Source organism: Papaver somniferum, chromosome 9, assembly GCF_003573695.1.
Source record: "Papaver somniferum cultivar HN1 chromosome 9, ASM357369v1, whole genome shotgun sequence".
NCBI classification, from domain to species: domain Eukaryota; kingdom Viridiplantae; phylum Streptophyta; class Magnoliopsida; order Ranunculales; family Papaveraceae; genus Papaver; species Papaver somniferum.
The window spans coordinates 24,353,686-24,370,256 of record NC_039366.1 but is presented as its reverse complement, the minus strand read 5'-3'; the positions used below and the strand labels follow the sequence as shown (position 1 = coordinate 24,370,256).

General features: G+C 40.7%; 1 long non-coding RNA gene across 1 annotated transcript; it reads left to right on the top strand.

Moving 5' to 3' along the window:
* Window positions 1-2,471: 2,471 nt before the first annotated feature.
* On the top strand, window positions 2,472-4,505 carry LOC113314429. Its single transcript, XR_003342403.1, has 3 exons — window positions 2,472-2,809; window positions 3,339-3,429; window positions 3,521-4,505. It is a non-coding gene; the product is annotated as an uncharacterized LOC113314429 (long non-coding RNA).
* The last annotated feature ends 12,066 nt before the right edge of the window (window positions 4,506-16,571 follow it).

Here is a 16,571-nt window from a genome sequence, read left to right as displayed (position 1 = left end):
ATTTCGAAGTAATCTTACCTGTAAATGGATGAATCCATCGTTCGTAAGAAATTTCCGACTTATAGTAGTCAACTCACGGTCAGGTTCCGATCTCGGAGCCAAGGTATGCGTACAATATGCCAGAATATGGTTTGTTTAACGCTTCAGGGTATATTCTGAAGGAATCTTACCTGTAAATGGATGAATTCATCGTTCGTAAGAAGTTTCCGACTTATAGTAGTCCACTCACGGACAAGTTTCGATCTCGGAGCCAAGGTATGCGCACAATATGCCAGAATATGGTTTGGTTAACGTTTCAGGCTATATTACGAAGGAATTTTACCTGTAAATGGATGAATTCATCGTTCGTAAGAAGTTTCCGACTTATAGTAGTCCACTCACGGTCAGGTTTCGATCTCGGAGCCAAGGTATGCGTACAATATGCCAGAATATGTTTTTTTTTTTAACTTTTCAGGGTATATTTCGAAGGAATCTTACCTGTAAATGAATGAATTCATCGTTCGTAAAAAGTTTCCAACTTATAGTAGTCAACTCACGGTCAGGTTTCGATCTCGGAGCCAAGGTATGCGTACAATATGCCATAATATGGTTTGTTTAACGTTGCAGGCTATATTTCGAAGGAATCTTACCTGTAAATGGATGAATTCATCGTTCGTAAGAAGTTTGCGACTTATAGTAGTCAACTCACGGTCATGTTTCGATCTCGGAGTCAAGGTATGCGTACAATATGCCAGAATATGGTTTGTTTAACGTTTCAGGGTATATTCCGAAGGAATCTTACCTGTAAATGGATGAATTCATCGGGTTTCGATCTCGGAGCCAAGGTATGTAGGGCTGTTCATGGTCGGTTTTGGTTCGGTTTCTAGCCAAACCAAAACCGAAACCAATATTATCGGTTTCTAAAAATCTAAACCAAACCAATCCATTAACCATTGGTTCGGTTTCCAAATGGTTCCAGCCGGTTTCGGTTTGTCCCAGTGGTTTTTCGTTAACCAATAATTATGTCAAACGACTCAAACAAAAAACAAATACACAAATTTACAGATAAAAAAATCGTAACTGCCGATAGTATTGGTTTACACAAATTAACAGACAAAAAAAAAACAAGAATAGTTAAAGCATACTCTAAATCTAGAGATCAAAAGAAGATATATAATATATCTTAATTTAGTTATTGACAAACAAAAAAGAAGGAAGAAGGGAAGTAGAAAGTCGAGTAGCAGCAGTGGCTGCTGTAATTAGGGGCGGAGAAGGGAGGCGACTAAGAGGAGGAGAAAGAGGGAGAGTATTATAATGAAATATTAGATTTAGGGTTTCTATTTATCCTCTAAATCAATGGGTAGAATCTAATACTTGTAAATCAAGGTAAAAACTAAGTTTAAAAATTAATCGGTTTTCCAATGGTTTTTGATTCGGTTTTAGTGGTCAAACCAAACCAAAAACAACACTATAGGTTTTCCACTTTCTACACCATAACCAATCCATTAGTAAATGGTTCGGTTTGGTTTCTTCCTAATTGGTCTGGTTCGGTCCGGTTTCAGCGGAAAACCGAAACCATGTTCAGCCCTAAAGGTATGTGTACAATATGCCAGAATATGTTTTTTTTAACGTTTCAGGGTATATTCCGAAGGAACCTTACCTGTAAATGGATGAATTCATCGTTCGTACGAAGTTTTCGACTTATATTCCGAAGGAATCTTACATGCAATCCTTGAACCTGTGATGTTCGAATCTGATATATTTCGTCTCCAGTCCATCCGAACGAGAAACTTAGTTCTAACTCTAGCAATCTTTGAACCTGTGATGTTCGAATCTGATATATTTCGTCTTCAGTTCATCCGAACAAGAAACTTAAGTCTAACTCTAGCAATCTTTGAACATGTGATGTTCGAATCTGAAATATTTCTGATCGAGGAACCTTTTTTAAAAGATAACGAAGAAGATTATGATGAGATGATTAACATGGAGGAAGATGGTTAATAACGAGGAACTAAGAAGTAAAAGGAACCATGGTACTTAATTGTGGATCAATTGTTTCCTTTATTTTTCAGTTTTAGTTGGTTATTATAAACTTAGAAATTTAGTATCACTGTTTTGATATTATGATTATTTTTAAATTATTATTATTTACAAAATTTTAGATATTTATTTTAATGTTATGATAATCCATGGAAAACTTATTCCCTACGGGGATTTCTCATATCCGTCCCGGCCCCATTTTTATGAGGAACGGGTAGAGGATGAGTTTTGGTTTTTTGAACGGGGTAAGGGATGGGATTCAAAATCCCCGTCCCATTGCCATCCCTAATTGGTTCATATGTAATGATCGTACAACTCTAACACACTAAAACCGAGCTAAGGTACACGTGGAAAAAACACAAACAAATTATTGTGTCCCTTTATCTCGTTGATGAGTTAGTCGAGGAAATTATTAGGCTTTCATACATAAGCTTAGAAGAGAGAGAAAATTACTCAAACCTAATCTCTTTCTCACCTCTCACTTTGAATTTTTCCTGACAACTTTTTCTTCTCCTTCCCATTTTCTTCTCTATGAAATCATCGAAATCTCTTGAAATCGAACTCAATCTGTCCAAATTAAAAGAAATATTATCTTAAATCTAACCCAATTCATGAGATTCCTTGAACTCAGTCTGATTTATGAGATGGGCTCTTATAAGATTGAGCTTAAGCAATTTTATTTATCCTTTTTCTGTTCTCAGATAGGGTTTTAACTAAGTCTGATTTATGAGATCTCTTGAACTCATCTCATAATTAAAACCCATATTTGAGAAGGAAAATATAATTTTCGGTAAAACATCTCTATATTTTTATGAATTTTAGTTTTGAGTTTGATTTATGGACATCTTCAAATATGTTTCTATTAATTTGATAGGGTTTAATTTTGTTTGCTTTTAATTTTGTATGGTATTTATAAGTAGACGAAGTCATTTAGGTTTAAGATTTACGGGGCTCTTTTAAGTTTGGGTGCTGTTTTGGTTTCTCCTAATTGAATTTAATCTCATAGATCTGAGATTTGTGGGGTTGGTGTTCAGTTAATCTTGCTTTTCTGGTTTCTCTGGTATATTCATGAAGTTATTGATTGTGAAAAGAACGAAAATGAGAAAAATGAGCCTTTGGTTCTTCAGAAAGAGATGGAGTTTCAGACCTTATTGATTCTGGTTTGATAAACCAATAAGGGAACGACCTAGGTGTCAATCCCTCAACCTTTAATTCGTTGTCTGTTTATATGTTAGTTTGAGGTCAGTCCTTATTATTGGTTCGTGATTTGATTTTTGTGGTCACAATCTAAACTTCAAATCAAATAATTGTGATTGCAGGACCTATATGACTTCATTGCAGCAGAACCTGCATTACCTCTTTGGTACTTATTTTGCTTTGAAACTACATTGGCATGCCAAATGAATAGAGGTTAGTGAAGTAGACCAAAGATTCAATCCTTGTGCTTGTAGTGTGGTTACTTAATCATTAATCTGAGCTGATTTGATTTGTTGGTTTCAAGGTCACTGGCTCCGTGGTGGTGTAGGTAAAGGAAGGATGGTGCTTCGAGATCGTCCTGGTATGAAATTGTGTTAATGGTGTGTAAGTCCTTGTTCACTATCCACATGCCTCTAGAGCTGCAAGTGGATTGGTTTTTCTTTCATAAAGTATGGAGATATACCTGAAAGAATCTATTGAGTAGTGAATCCTTTGTTCTAATTAACAAATTTGTTGTGTTTTTTGTTAGGAGTGGAATAGGTCCTGCTCGGTAATGACTAACCGGGGAGTTCCATTTCCCATAGATAGACCTCATGCTCTCTTTCTGATTAACCGGGGATGTAAATTTTCAGATTGTGGGAACTCGGGTCATCAAACTCCCGTATATAGACCTCATGTTCATATTTTGGTGAACCCAGGATGTAAATTATTAGAATATGGGTACTCGGGTCATCAGATTCCCATAGATAGACCTCATGTTCTTATTCTGATGAACCGGGGATGTAAATGATCAGATTCTGGGAACTCAGGTCATCAGATTCCCATATACCTCATGTTTTCACTCAGATGAACTGTGGATTTAAATTATCAGATTCAGGTAACTCGGGCCATATTACCCTTTTGTGGATTTAATATATCCCTTTTGGTGAATCTCTGGCAGGTGCAGGAGATCCGACGTCTTTCCCGGCGAGTTCATTGTTTACCAACTGAAGATTCTAATCACTTTTGGTCCTTCAGCTCTTCTTCCAATGGAAGAGGATGTTTTTCAGATTAATTTAAAAATTCCTTAAAAAAATGTTACTAGGGTTGTGAATCATGCTCCAAGCCTCCAACGGTTCAAGCTGTCGCGTACGTAAGCGGGTGCTACTGTTATTAGTTTCTAGAAATTCTGTTACTGGTGATCCTATTACCTGAGATTCGTTATAGTCGGTCATGTTGTATTTGGTTTGTGTCATGTAACTTTCGGGGCTATCACCCTGTTTATTTATTAAAAAAAAATACTTTCACTACTTGTTTCCCTGATCCTCTCACAGGGATTCTTATGATCCGTCTATAGATTTGATCATATATGGGCGTGTTCTTATCTTTAATAATTAGGGTGTGTTCTTATCTTTAATAATTACGATCTTAAGGTTGGCTTTTGTTCAGATTGCATTTGCTTCAAGATTGGTCTTATTTAAAAAGGGGTAGGATCCGTTGAAGATTAGCGGTTGAAATTAAATTTTGTGGATGAGGAAGTTGAAGATTAGCGGTTGAAATTAAATTTTGTGGATGAGGAAGTTTTGTATTCTCTTTTGGAATACTCTCATTTTTGGTAGGAATGTAGAGTTTCATATGAGAAACATAGAGTTTCATACGAGAAACATGTCACCAAAAAATTAACTTCAAATTCATTGACGGTTGGGCTCAGTGGAAAAAATGGCGCTAAATATGAAAAAATGGCGCTAAATGTGAAGATTATATCAATACAATCATGTCAACGGATCCCACCCCTTAAAAAAATATCCAACTGTAACACGACTAAGCAAAAAATCTACCAAAGCATATTTGGAAGAACCCAAATCATAAGACTTGACAATACTCGATTCATGACGCTTTTTTTGGTAAACAGGTCATGTATAATAGTGTGTATCTGAGTGTCTAGGGATCTTCCCTCTATACCTTGGACTGACAGTTACCTGCAGCTCGACATCGAAATCGTAAGCGAAAGTATTTGGGTGTCAAAAGTTCAATCAAAATGTGGGGCGGGGAAAAGCAGGGGGACCCATTAATATAGAGAGTAGAGGCTAGAGAAATAGTAGAGTTTTCACCTGTATATTTATGTAAGGTGCTTCATGCTTGTGGTTGTGGGTGGGTTGCACAGAGACGGACACGTAGACGCGGACACGACACGACGCTGACGCGGACACTACAAAATTTTCATAAAACTAGGACGCGGGCATGTATATACATATTTAATTTATATATTATTTATATATATATTCATGTATTTATACAACAAAATCAAGTATTTCGACCCTAAACATTAGAAAATGATTCTACGTATGTATGAATTTCAAAAGAAAAGGAGATATCGCTTGTTTATACACGCTTAATGTCAAACAATCAGTAACTGTTAAACACATAGCACAATCAAAATGCATTCTTAGACCAACACATGCCCAATTAAGGGTATACGTGATGTCATTTCCAATTACAAAATCCTAATAAAGACCTAAATTATTGATCTGAATGTTTGTCTTTCTTCATTTGATCAATAATAGTAAAAATAAAGGAAAAGTTTAAATGAAAACAAAAAATAATGCGTCAGATAGGTTACACAACTTATGCGTCAGATAGTTTAAATGAAAATGAAAAAAAAAATGCGTCTTATTTTTAGATATAAAGTCAACAAATGACCTCATACTTAGAGATAGGTTACACAACTTTTGGTGCAAAACAGAAACTGCACATGAACTAACATTCTAGTTCATGTGAAGAAAGGAAACATCACATGAATTAATATACTAGTTCATGTGAAGAATATAAACTGCACATCACATTAACTAACACAATTTAAGTCAACAGACGTTAATTTAGGAATTAGTTACTCAATTTGGCAATTAGACGTTAATTTAGGAATTACGTCAATTTAGGGATATATTTTGACTTTATATCCGGATAATTCTCCTAATTTTGGTGAAGGTATGAATGGAAAATAAGGAAATAACTTTTAAGAGACCAAAAATTCAGGAAAATATCTCACATTTCTTTTCAAATCTTTTCTCTGCTCCTCTAGATCCTCCTCCTCTGAATTCTAATATTTTTCAATCAATTCAACCTGAAATCACCATTGAAAATAACATAGATTGAAACTCTATCCCTTCGACTGATGAAATTTGGACAGAAGTTAAACAACTAAAACCAAATAAATCCCCGGGACCTGATGGATTTCCAGTTAGTTTCTTTAAACTTAACTGGGAAACAGTGGGAGATCAAGTAGTCGCTGCTATTCAACATTTTTTTTCAAACTGGCATTCTTCATCCTGACTTCTCCTCATCCCAAAAAGTATACATCCAAAGGATCCTAGTAACTTCAGGTCAATTGGATTATGTAATACCACTTATAAGATTATAGCAAAGATTCTAGCAAATAGAATGAAACCCATCTTAGATAACATCATATCACCTTTCCAAGCAACCTTTTATCCAAAAGACAAATATCTGACAACATTATAGTTACACAGGAGTTAATACATACTTTCAAGAAGAAAAAAAGTGAAACAAGCCGGCTTAGGTATTAAGATAGACATGTCTAAAGATTTTGATAGAGTAGATTAGAATTTTCTTTTAGATGCTTTGAAGGCCTTTGGTTTTGACACAAATTTCTGCAATCTTATTTATCAATGTATATCAACTACATCCATAGTTGTGCTTCTCAATGGTTGTCCCAGAATTTATTTCAAACCATCTAGGGGCTTCAGACAAGGGGATCCTCTATCCCATTACCTATTCATCTTATGCATGGAAATCTTCTATAGAATTCTCCTTCAAGGTAAAGAAAAATAGATTATACACGGCATAAAGGTTACTCCGGAGAGCAGTCCAATTTCCCATCTATTCTTTGTTGATGACTTCCTGCTTTTTATTAGAGATGATCTAAAAGAATGTCATAATATTCTTAACCAAATTAGTATCTTTAGTCAGGCATCAGGACAATTAATCAATTTTGAAAAATCTGGAATTTTCTTTAGTAAAAAGGTCCAACCAAAACACCAAAGAATGATTAGTAAAATCCTAAAAATAAAGAAAATAGACCTTAAAGACTCTTATCTAGGAACCCCCTTATTCATTAATAAAGAAAAAATAAAACTCTTTGAAGGGGTTATAGAAAAAATGGAGCATAAAATCCAAGGATGGATAAGTAAAATCTTAGCTCAGTCTAGCAAAATGGTGTTAAATAAAGCAACTCTAGCAAGTATGGCCAGTTACCAAATGATTGCTTTATACTCCATAAGAAAATTACTAACAAAATAGATGCACTACAAAGAGACTTCTGGTGGGGGAAAGAAACTAATCATAGGGGATACTACCCTAAATCCTACTCCTGTCTTTGCAAGGCTATTACAAAAGGTGGATTAGGATTCAGAAATACACACAAATTTAACTTAGCATTAATAGCCAAATTATCTTGGAGATTATTGACTGAACCCAAAGCTCTCTGGGCAACACAGCTTAAACCCAGATACTTTAAGAAAATCTTTTGTCTTTAAAGCTAAAACAACATCTTCCAGTTCTTGGATCTGGAAATGTATTAGTATAGGTATTAAATTAGTTGAGCAAACAGTATATGGGAGGTAGGGGATGTAAATGATGTCAATATTTGGTAAGACAACTAGATCCCTAATCTAGAGGAAAATATAAGTACTTATAGAACTACTTTTAGTTCCAATTTAACACTTGTGAAGGAAATTATTGACCCTCACACTAAGAAGTGGAATATACTTTAATAAAGGAACTTTTTCCCAGTCACATTGCTAGGGTAATCTTGCAAATTAGAATTGCGCTGAATAAATCGGATAGACTAAGATGGTTACTCACAAAGTCTGGGAAATTTACAGTCAAGTCCATGTATCATAAGCTCAATGAAAGAACCATGAATAACTACAATTTAGGATAACTAGACTCCTTTTGGAAAAACCTTTGGCATATTAATACATCCAAAAGAATAAAATCTTCATATGGAAATGTCTACAAAATGCGGTTTCCACTAATTTAAAACTAGCTAGATTCATGGAAGATGTCAACCCTAATTGCACTTTTGGATGTATGGAACATGAATCTATAGAACACCTTTTATTTCATTGTCCCTTTGCTAAATCAATCTGAGAAGCTGCACCTTATGCAATAGAATTAAATCTTGATAGAAAAAGAACCTTTCTAGACATCTGTAAAGAATGGTTAGAAAATCCAGACCCAATCATCCCAATTGAAATAATTTCGACTAAAATTTGGTACATTTGGAAGGAGAGATGTAACAAATCCTTTGAGAACCAATTACAATCTTACTCCCAGTTAGCTTTAGAAATTCAAAGACACATACAATTTTGGTACAAAGACCATTAGATAAATAGAGATAAGCATCTCAACACCATTAACAAGCCTAGTTGGAAAGCCTCCAGTAAATCACAAAAAACACTTAACTTGGATGCAGCATGGATTTCTATGCATGAACTAGCAGGTTTCTCCTTAATATTCAGAAATGGTGCATGAAACTTTGAGCAGGGCATAGCAGGATCCTTCACAGCCTCCACTGTAGATGAAGAAGAAGCACAAGGGATGCTCCAGGCAGCACAATGGGCAACATAAGAGGGACTGAGAAACTTCAAAGTTGAAGGAGATTGCAAAAATCTTTTTGATAACTTAAATGGTGAACCTTCCCAAATTTCTTGGAAAATCAATCAATTATGGATGCCGTCAAGAGAGAGTTCTATCTTTGTCAGAATTTTTTGGGTTTTTCTTATATTTCTAGATCAGCAAACAATGTAGCTGATATTCTAGCCAAAGAGGCAAAGTCTTTTCCAAACATTATCAATTGGAAAAACAAACCTCCATCCTGTATTTTGTATGCTCTAAAAGTAGATAAATCTAATGTTTGGGTAGAAGTTGTTAACCCACCACTAGATGGATCTACTATTACGTATGTAAGGGTTTCTAAATCCCCTAGTTAGGCTGTTTTTATCTCATTTCACCTTACAAAAAATTAAAAAAAAAAGTAACCGAAAGGTATTGTAACTAATTATGGGCTCTTAGTATATGAAATTTTAATGACCTGTTTTTGACACACAAATATAAGAAATTGGGATAGAACATAAATTCCCCCGCTAAACAATTATCAGCCTACTTAAAAACCGACACAAAGCCACGACTACTCCGAACCGGATTCTGTCTCCTGGTCAAATTTGGTCGTCGGTATTTTGACTTTAGTCAAAGTTTCGATTTGTTCATCATGTTGATGATATTTTCTCTCCTTCATGGGTGTTAATTTATATCACAGTTCTGTGAGTTTTTTATTTCCATCTTCTGAAGGATTGTTTTTTCAGCTGGATTGTGTTGAAAAGGTTTTTGTTCGGTTTTTCGTTTGTCTGAAGATGGAGGAAGTTACAGGAATAAATGGAGAAGATGTAGAAACAAATTGAGAAGAAAGGAGGATATTAGAAGAACCTCAAACTTATGTCTATGAAGAAACAGAGGATGTGAATGAAGTTGGAATTGAACACGATAAGGATATCGCTTTTAAGTTCATCTCAGGCAGGGAATATAACATCAGTATTCTTAATTAGTGAAATTCTGTCAAAGGCTTGGAGACCACCGGGAACGATAACCATCACAGATCTTGGCAAGGGTCATTACAATGCTATATTTTCTCTGTTATGTGATCTTGCTGCTGTTATACAGGGGATTCCCTGGTCCGTAAAGGAATATTTGATGTTACTGGAGAAGGGTATTGATGGTGCTATGTTAGAAGATTAAGAGTTTAAATATGTTGTATTTTGAATCCATATATACGGGCTACCGTTTAGTATGATGACTGCTACAAAAGTTTCTGAGCTTGCAAAGACCTTTGGAGATCCAGAACCAATTGATGAACTATTGGCAAAGAAATCGGGTAGGTTTGCTAAGATCAGAATCAGGTTAAACATAACAAAGCCATTACCAAAATATATGGAGGTCATCCTCAGAACAAAGAACAAGATAAAGATAAATTTCAGGTATGAAAAACTATCAAGATTATGCTTCTATTGTGGATACTTTGGGCATCAGATGAAACAATGTCCTAAATTTCAGGTATGGAGGTCATCCAAAATATATGGAGGAAGACTTAACTATAAGCGCGACTGATATAGTATCAAGAATGAACGATAGATCTCTCGCAAGGTATAACAAAGAAACCAGAGCTTATTACAAGATAAATTATCCGGGATTCATCAATCTCAACTAGTGCATAAATGAAGTAAGGAGATTGAATGTGAATGTTCAAGAACCGCTGGTCAGGGAGATAGAATACATGGTGAGATGGATGATACTCAACATCTACAATTAGATCTGAGAATGTTTAGGATTGATGAATCCAACGTCGTAGGAAGAAAGAAGATGGGGAATAATGCAACGGTGCTTACCGTGAATGGTATGGAATCAAGTAAAGACAAGAGAGCAGTAGGGAGCTGTTTATGGTTGAAAATCGTTTCTGCTGATTTTGGTAATTTCGGTGGATGAATGAGAAACAAATCTAAACCCAAAACAAACGTATTGCATGGGAGTACTTTAGATTCGAGAGATCAATCTATACAAATCTGGCCTAAGCCAAGAAATGGACGTTCCGAATTTGCTTCGGTCGCAAAGATGAGGAGAAGGGCTGGTTTAGGGAGGGAAGCGAAGAGAGTGTTGAGACCAGAACAGTTCTGGAAGAGTAGTACTTGACTTGTATCAGAAGGTAAAAGCTTTGAGAAAGCTTGCAAAGTTGCCTTTCTGAGTGTTGTATTTTTCCCTGACCAAAAACTTGTTTTCCGGTGGAAATAGGTAAGACCTATTTATACAAGTCCAAGTGAAACGTACTCTGGCCTCGTAAGAAAAGAAACGGATGAGTTAAATGGGAAGAGGTGGTAACGCCTGGTATTGATGGAATTAATGTTCCATAATGAGAGAGCGTTTCACCATTACTTCCTGCATTTACTAACCGTTTTATTCTTATGACACTATCTTGAAACACGCATTTGTGTATGCCGCATGCTGTAGACCGCCAAGCCAAAACCCTAATGAGCATCCCCCAGTTTGTGACATACGTTTTTGATGTCTCGAGTGTTTTCGTGAAAAACATGTAGCATGTCGCTGGTGTTTGATAAGTCGAGCTTGAGAGACTTGCCAGCTCAGTGGAGACCTTCGACGGTCGAGATTTTGCATCTTAAGAGGAATCGTGGCCTTTGATGTAGGCACGGATACCAAAGTGCAAGGGTTGCACGGCATGTGCCAATGGCATGTGTGGCATGCCTTGGCCCTAGGTTGCAAGCCGGGTGTAAGTGGCAATGCCAAAGTGCAAGTGTTGCACGGCATGTGCCAATGGCATGTGTGGCATGCCTTGGCCCTAGGTTGCACGTCGGGTGTAAGTGACAATGCCAAAGTGCAAGTGTTGCACGACATGTGTGAATGACATGTGTGGCATGCCTTGGCCCTAGGTTGCACGGCTTGGCATGCCAGGTTGCAATGTTTGCATGGCATGTGCCAATGGCGCGTGTGGAGGCTATGGCCTTGGTTTTCCCGGCTTGGCATACCAGGTTGCAAGCGTGGCTTGGCATGTGCAAATGGCGCGTGTGGCGGCTTTGGCCTTGGTTTGTACGGCTTGGCATGCCAGGTTGCAAGCGTTGCTTGGCATGGGCTAATGGCGCGAGTGGTGGCTTTGGCCTTGGTTTGCACCGCTTGGCATGCCAGGTTGCAAGCGTTTCTTGGCATGTGCCAATGGCGCGTGTGGCGTCTTTGGCCTTGCTTTGCACGGCTTGGCATGCCGGGTTGCAATCGTTGTTTGGCATGTGCTAATGGCGCGTGTGGCGGCTTTGGCTTTGGGTTGCACGGCTTAGCATGCCGGGTTGCAAGCGTTGCTTGGCATGTTCCAATGGCGCGTGTGGCGGCTTTGTCCTTGGTTTGCACGCTTGGCATGCCAGGTTGAAAGCGTTGCTTGGCATGTGCCAATGGCGCGTGTGGCGGCTTTGGCCTTGGGTTGCACGACTTGGTATGCCAGGTTCCAAGCGTTGCTTGGCATGTGCCAATGGCGTGTGTGGCGGCTTTGGCCTTGGTTTGCACGGCTTGACATGCCAGGTTGCAAGCGTTGTTTGGCATGTGCCAATGACGCGTGTAGCGGATTTGGCCTTGGGTTGCACGGCTTGGCATGCCAGGTTGCAAGCGTTGCTTGGCATGTGCCAATGGCGCGTGTGGGGGCTTTGGCCTTGGGTTGCACGGCTTGGCATGCCAGGTTGCAAGCGTTGCTTGGCATGTGCCAATGGCGCGTGTGGGGGCTTTGGCCTTGGTTTGCACGGCTTGGCATGCCAGGTTGCAAGCATTGCTTGGCATGTTCCAATGGCGCGTGTGGCGGGAATTTTGGCATATGTGGCAAGCCGGCCAAGGCTTTGGCGCAAGCGAAGCGCTTGTATGTGCGCTTGGCACATGTGGCGGAGCCGGCCAAGGCTTGGCGCAATGGAAGCGCTTTGTATTTGCGCTTGGCACATGTGGCGGGGCCGGCCAAGGCTTGGCGCAAGGGAAGCGCTTTGTATGTGCGCTTGGCACATGTGGCGGGGCAGGCCAAGGCTTGGCGCAAGGGAAGCGCTGGTATGTGCGCTTGGCACGTGTGGCGGAACCGGCCAAGGCTTGGCGCTGGGCTTTCCGCGTTTTGGCGCAAGGGAAGCGCCATGTTTGTGCTTGGCACATGTGACATGTTGGCATGCTGCTGGCGCGGTGGTGCGGCTAGCATGTTTGGCATGCTGCTGGCATGGTAGTGCGGCTGGCATGATTGGCATGCTGCTGGCACGGTGGTGCAGCTGGCATGTTTGGCATGCTGCTGGCATGGTAGTGCGGCTGACATGATTTGCATGAAGCTGGCACGGTGGTGCGGCTGGCATGTTTGGCATGCTGCTGGCACGATGGTGCGGGATTTAGGGTTTGGTGTATCGAAACCCTAATTTAGCGTTAAAAAGGTACTCGGTAATTCTTGCGTGAGCGCGTTAAATTATTTACTAAATGCGCTAGCGGCATTAGTGACATCATGTTAAGTGCGGGGTTTTACGGTTTTACCCCTTGTCCTAAAACCACCATTAACATTAAGTCCCCTTCTTAGATTGGAATAGGGGCCTTGTTGAGAGTTAAGCATAAGATGGTAACAAACGAGGATAGAACTGAGACAGTAAGTCATGAAAGAGGGCCGAGGAGATTTGTCTGACCTTTTTCGAGATGTAAGTAGAATCCGAAATCCTTGCATCTGGTAGCTTTGCACAAATCCCGATATGGTCGGGTGTCTTTGGGGCCAGGCTTTGGAACGCGAGGCGAAGCTGCTAGCATAGACTTGGCATGAAAGGGATTTGTCAGCACCAATGGGCTTGGAATGGGCGTGGGCCGCTTGGCAAAGCATGGCGTCGGCAAGGGAAGCGCGGAAAGAGGAAACGGAGGTGCTGGCAAGGCTCTGGCATGGTCCACTGGTAAGGCATTGGCATGGAAAGCGCGGATTGTCCTGGATGGAGCGGAGCGTTGGCATTGGATGAGATTAGTATGACAGGAGCGGAGTGTTGCAAAATCTGACGTGGAGCGTTGGTAAGACCGGCAATGGAAAGGAAAGCGCGGATGTCTTGAGAGTGGCAAGGCTTGCTCTTGTGGGCCCGATCGCCTTTTTCCATGCGCGTCTTTAACAGGGAATTCTTTCCTTATCCAAAAATATTTTTCGAGAGGTATGTAGAATCCGCAATCCTTTCATATGGTAGCTCTGCGCAAATCCCGGTGTGATTGGGTGTCTTCAGGGCTAGGCTTTGGAACGCGAGGCGGAGCTGCTAGCATGGACTTGGCATGAAGGAGACCCATTAGCACTGACGGGCATGGAACGGGTGTGGGCCGCTCTGTAAAGCACTTGGAAAGGGATAGCGTTGGTAAGGGAAGCGCTTTGGAAGGGAAGCGCTTGCAAGGGAAGCGCTTGCGGTTTAGGGTTTGACACGCCGAAACCCTAATTAGCGCTCTCTACTAGAATCACTGTAGAATCCGTGTACGGACTAGGATTTTGATGGTCCGCCCCTTTATCGGACACGAAACAGAATTCTCTATCTCCCTTCGAGTGAATATTTAGGTTTCGAGCTCTATTAAAAGGTGAAAACGTCCCTACAGTGAAAATCAGGAAGAAGTCAGGAGGGATGTTGTGGGCCCGGGGTGGCATAGTCGCGCGCCAGTCACCTATTCCCGTTCATGGAGCAAGAATGAATCTTCATTCTGTTCAAGCTCTAAAAACTCTGTCCGCATGAAAAGAGGTATCGACCCTCTTCTGTTTTTCTGTTGTTCGTCTGGATCCGTGTTTTCGTCTGTAGTGTCTCTCCAGTGGATTCCAAAAATTTACCAAAACTCCGCTGTATTCTTGGGACGGATGGATGAAATATATGCTTGGAAACGATCACGTCAGGGATAATCTTGGAGATTGTGGTTGCGTCGTCGGTCCATCCTCGACCTTAGGTTGTTCAGTGGACCTTCTGATCGTGATGATGATGTGTTGTGAATGCTTGCATGGTCGAAAACTTCTGGTTCCCCTGGATGAAATAGGGAGACGTTCCATTGCCGATGTGCTGCCATCAAGTCTCCCGGGGACTTTGTTCCAAGCTACATCCTTTGAACCATCTTCTAAATCTTGGACTATTGTACGGAATGGGATGCGGTGAGAAGTCCCCAGTTATACTTCGGTTTGATATGATGACATGGATGAATATGTGAATGTAACCTTCTGGCGTGCTTTTGGAGTCTTCGGTGCACATGTACGGCTTCATGTTGAGAAATTCCCGCGGCTCGTAAAACCTCGACAGTGATGATGTTGGAATCAGTAATAACCTGGTTGATGGGAGTGAAAGCATCTCATGTTGGTAGTCCCCATGCGTAACCTACTTTCATTACATCTCCTTCAATCCCCGTCCACGGGATTTGATATAAGCCTATCGTACTCTTCCTGATGTGACACTGAGATGCTCATAAACTACATGATAAAATATTCTGGATAGTGCAGGCTTGGGATCCTCCGCGGCCTCGTAAAGCGTTGAAGGAGTCTTCTAGACAGAGAGGTGATGATATTCTTCCGCTGCACCCTTGAAGAGTAGATGACCTTGTTGTGGCTTTTCGGTTGACTGTGTCTTCTGAGCTTCGACAGTGAAGGGATTCCGTGTATATCCCCAATCCTCAAGTATGGTTTACATGTTTCCATCTTTGTAGTAATTGATGCTGTGGTGAAGCTCTGGCTGGTATCAACGAATGAGCGATAACAGTTCTTGGTAGGAGATGTAATCAGAAGAGTCTACATTGTCACGGTAACAAAGTAGGTTGGCTGGAATTGTATGGGCTTCCGTGGAAGTAAAAGGATTGGCTGGATGCATAAGCGAGCAGACTGTCCATGATCACGAATTTTGGCGAGATGGATTAAAAGGTGGCCATGACTATGAAGATTGGTTGGTTGTGACCATGATCCTTGACATGGGGAGCGTGGTGGTACGACCCTTTGCAGGAAGAAGCGGCATTGAAGCAGCTTCGACTCTTGGAGAGGATGTTGAAACTTAAGAAGCCAAACGCTAAAGCTTCGGCTTCGGATCCTAGAGCAGCTTATGGAGAGAACGCTGAAGCGGAGCGGCTGCTGGAGCGAGCGTTGAAGCGGGGCGGCTGCATTAATCAGTGGGCTTCCAAAACTGGACACCCTTCAGGCGAACAATGGTCGAGTCCCCAGTTCCATCTATCAATCGTGCTTTCCAGGAGAGGTTGGGGTTTGGGAACGACTTCTCTTGTTGGAAACGGATGCTTCCCTGATGCGGTGCGGTTGAGGGCTGCAAATATGTCTTGAGATTGTGCATTGGGGAAACATAGAATCTCACATAAATGTTTCATCATGGACCGCACAGTTTTGTAGGCGAAGTCCCCAGAAATCATGCGTCTCTTGATAGGAAGAGAGTCTTCGTGAGCCCAGGGGGTTTGCTGATTTTCCTTGCTTCGATTTTGGAGAAGTCGTTCCTGATATTTACACGTGATGAAATCGGATTGCTGATTTCCTACGGGGCGTTCAAGTGCAACGCTAGATGGATGCAAGTTGCTAGCGTTGGGAAGATGCAAGCTGCTGTAAAAATCCAAGCTGCTGTAAAGATGCAAGCTGGAAGTGCAAGTGTGACGCTGGAAGGACGCAAGTTGTCAGTGCTGGAAAAGATGCAAGCTGCCGGCGCTGGAAAGGATGCAAGTTGCCGGCACTGGAAAGATATAAGTTGTCGGCGCTGGAAAGATGTAAGATGTCAGCATCAGAAGGACGCAAGCTGTCAGCACTGGAAGACACA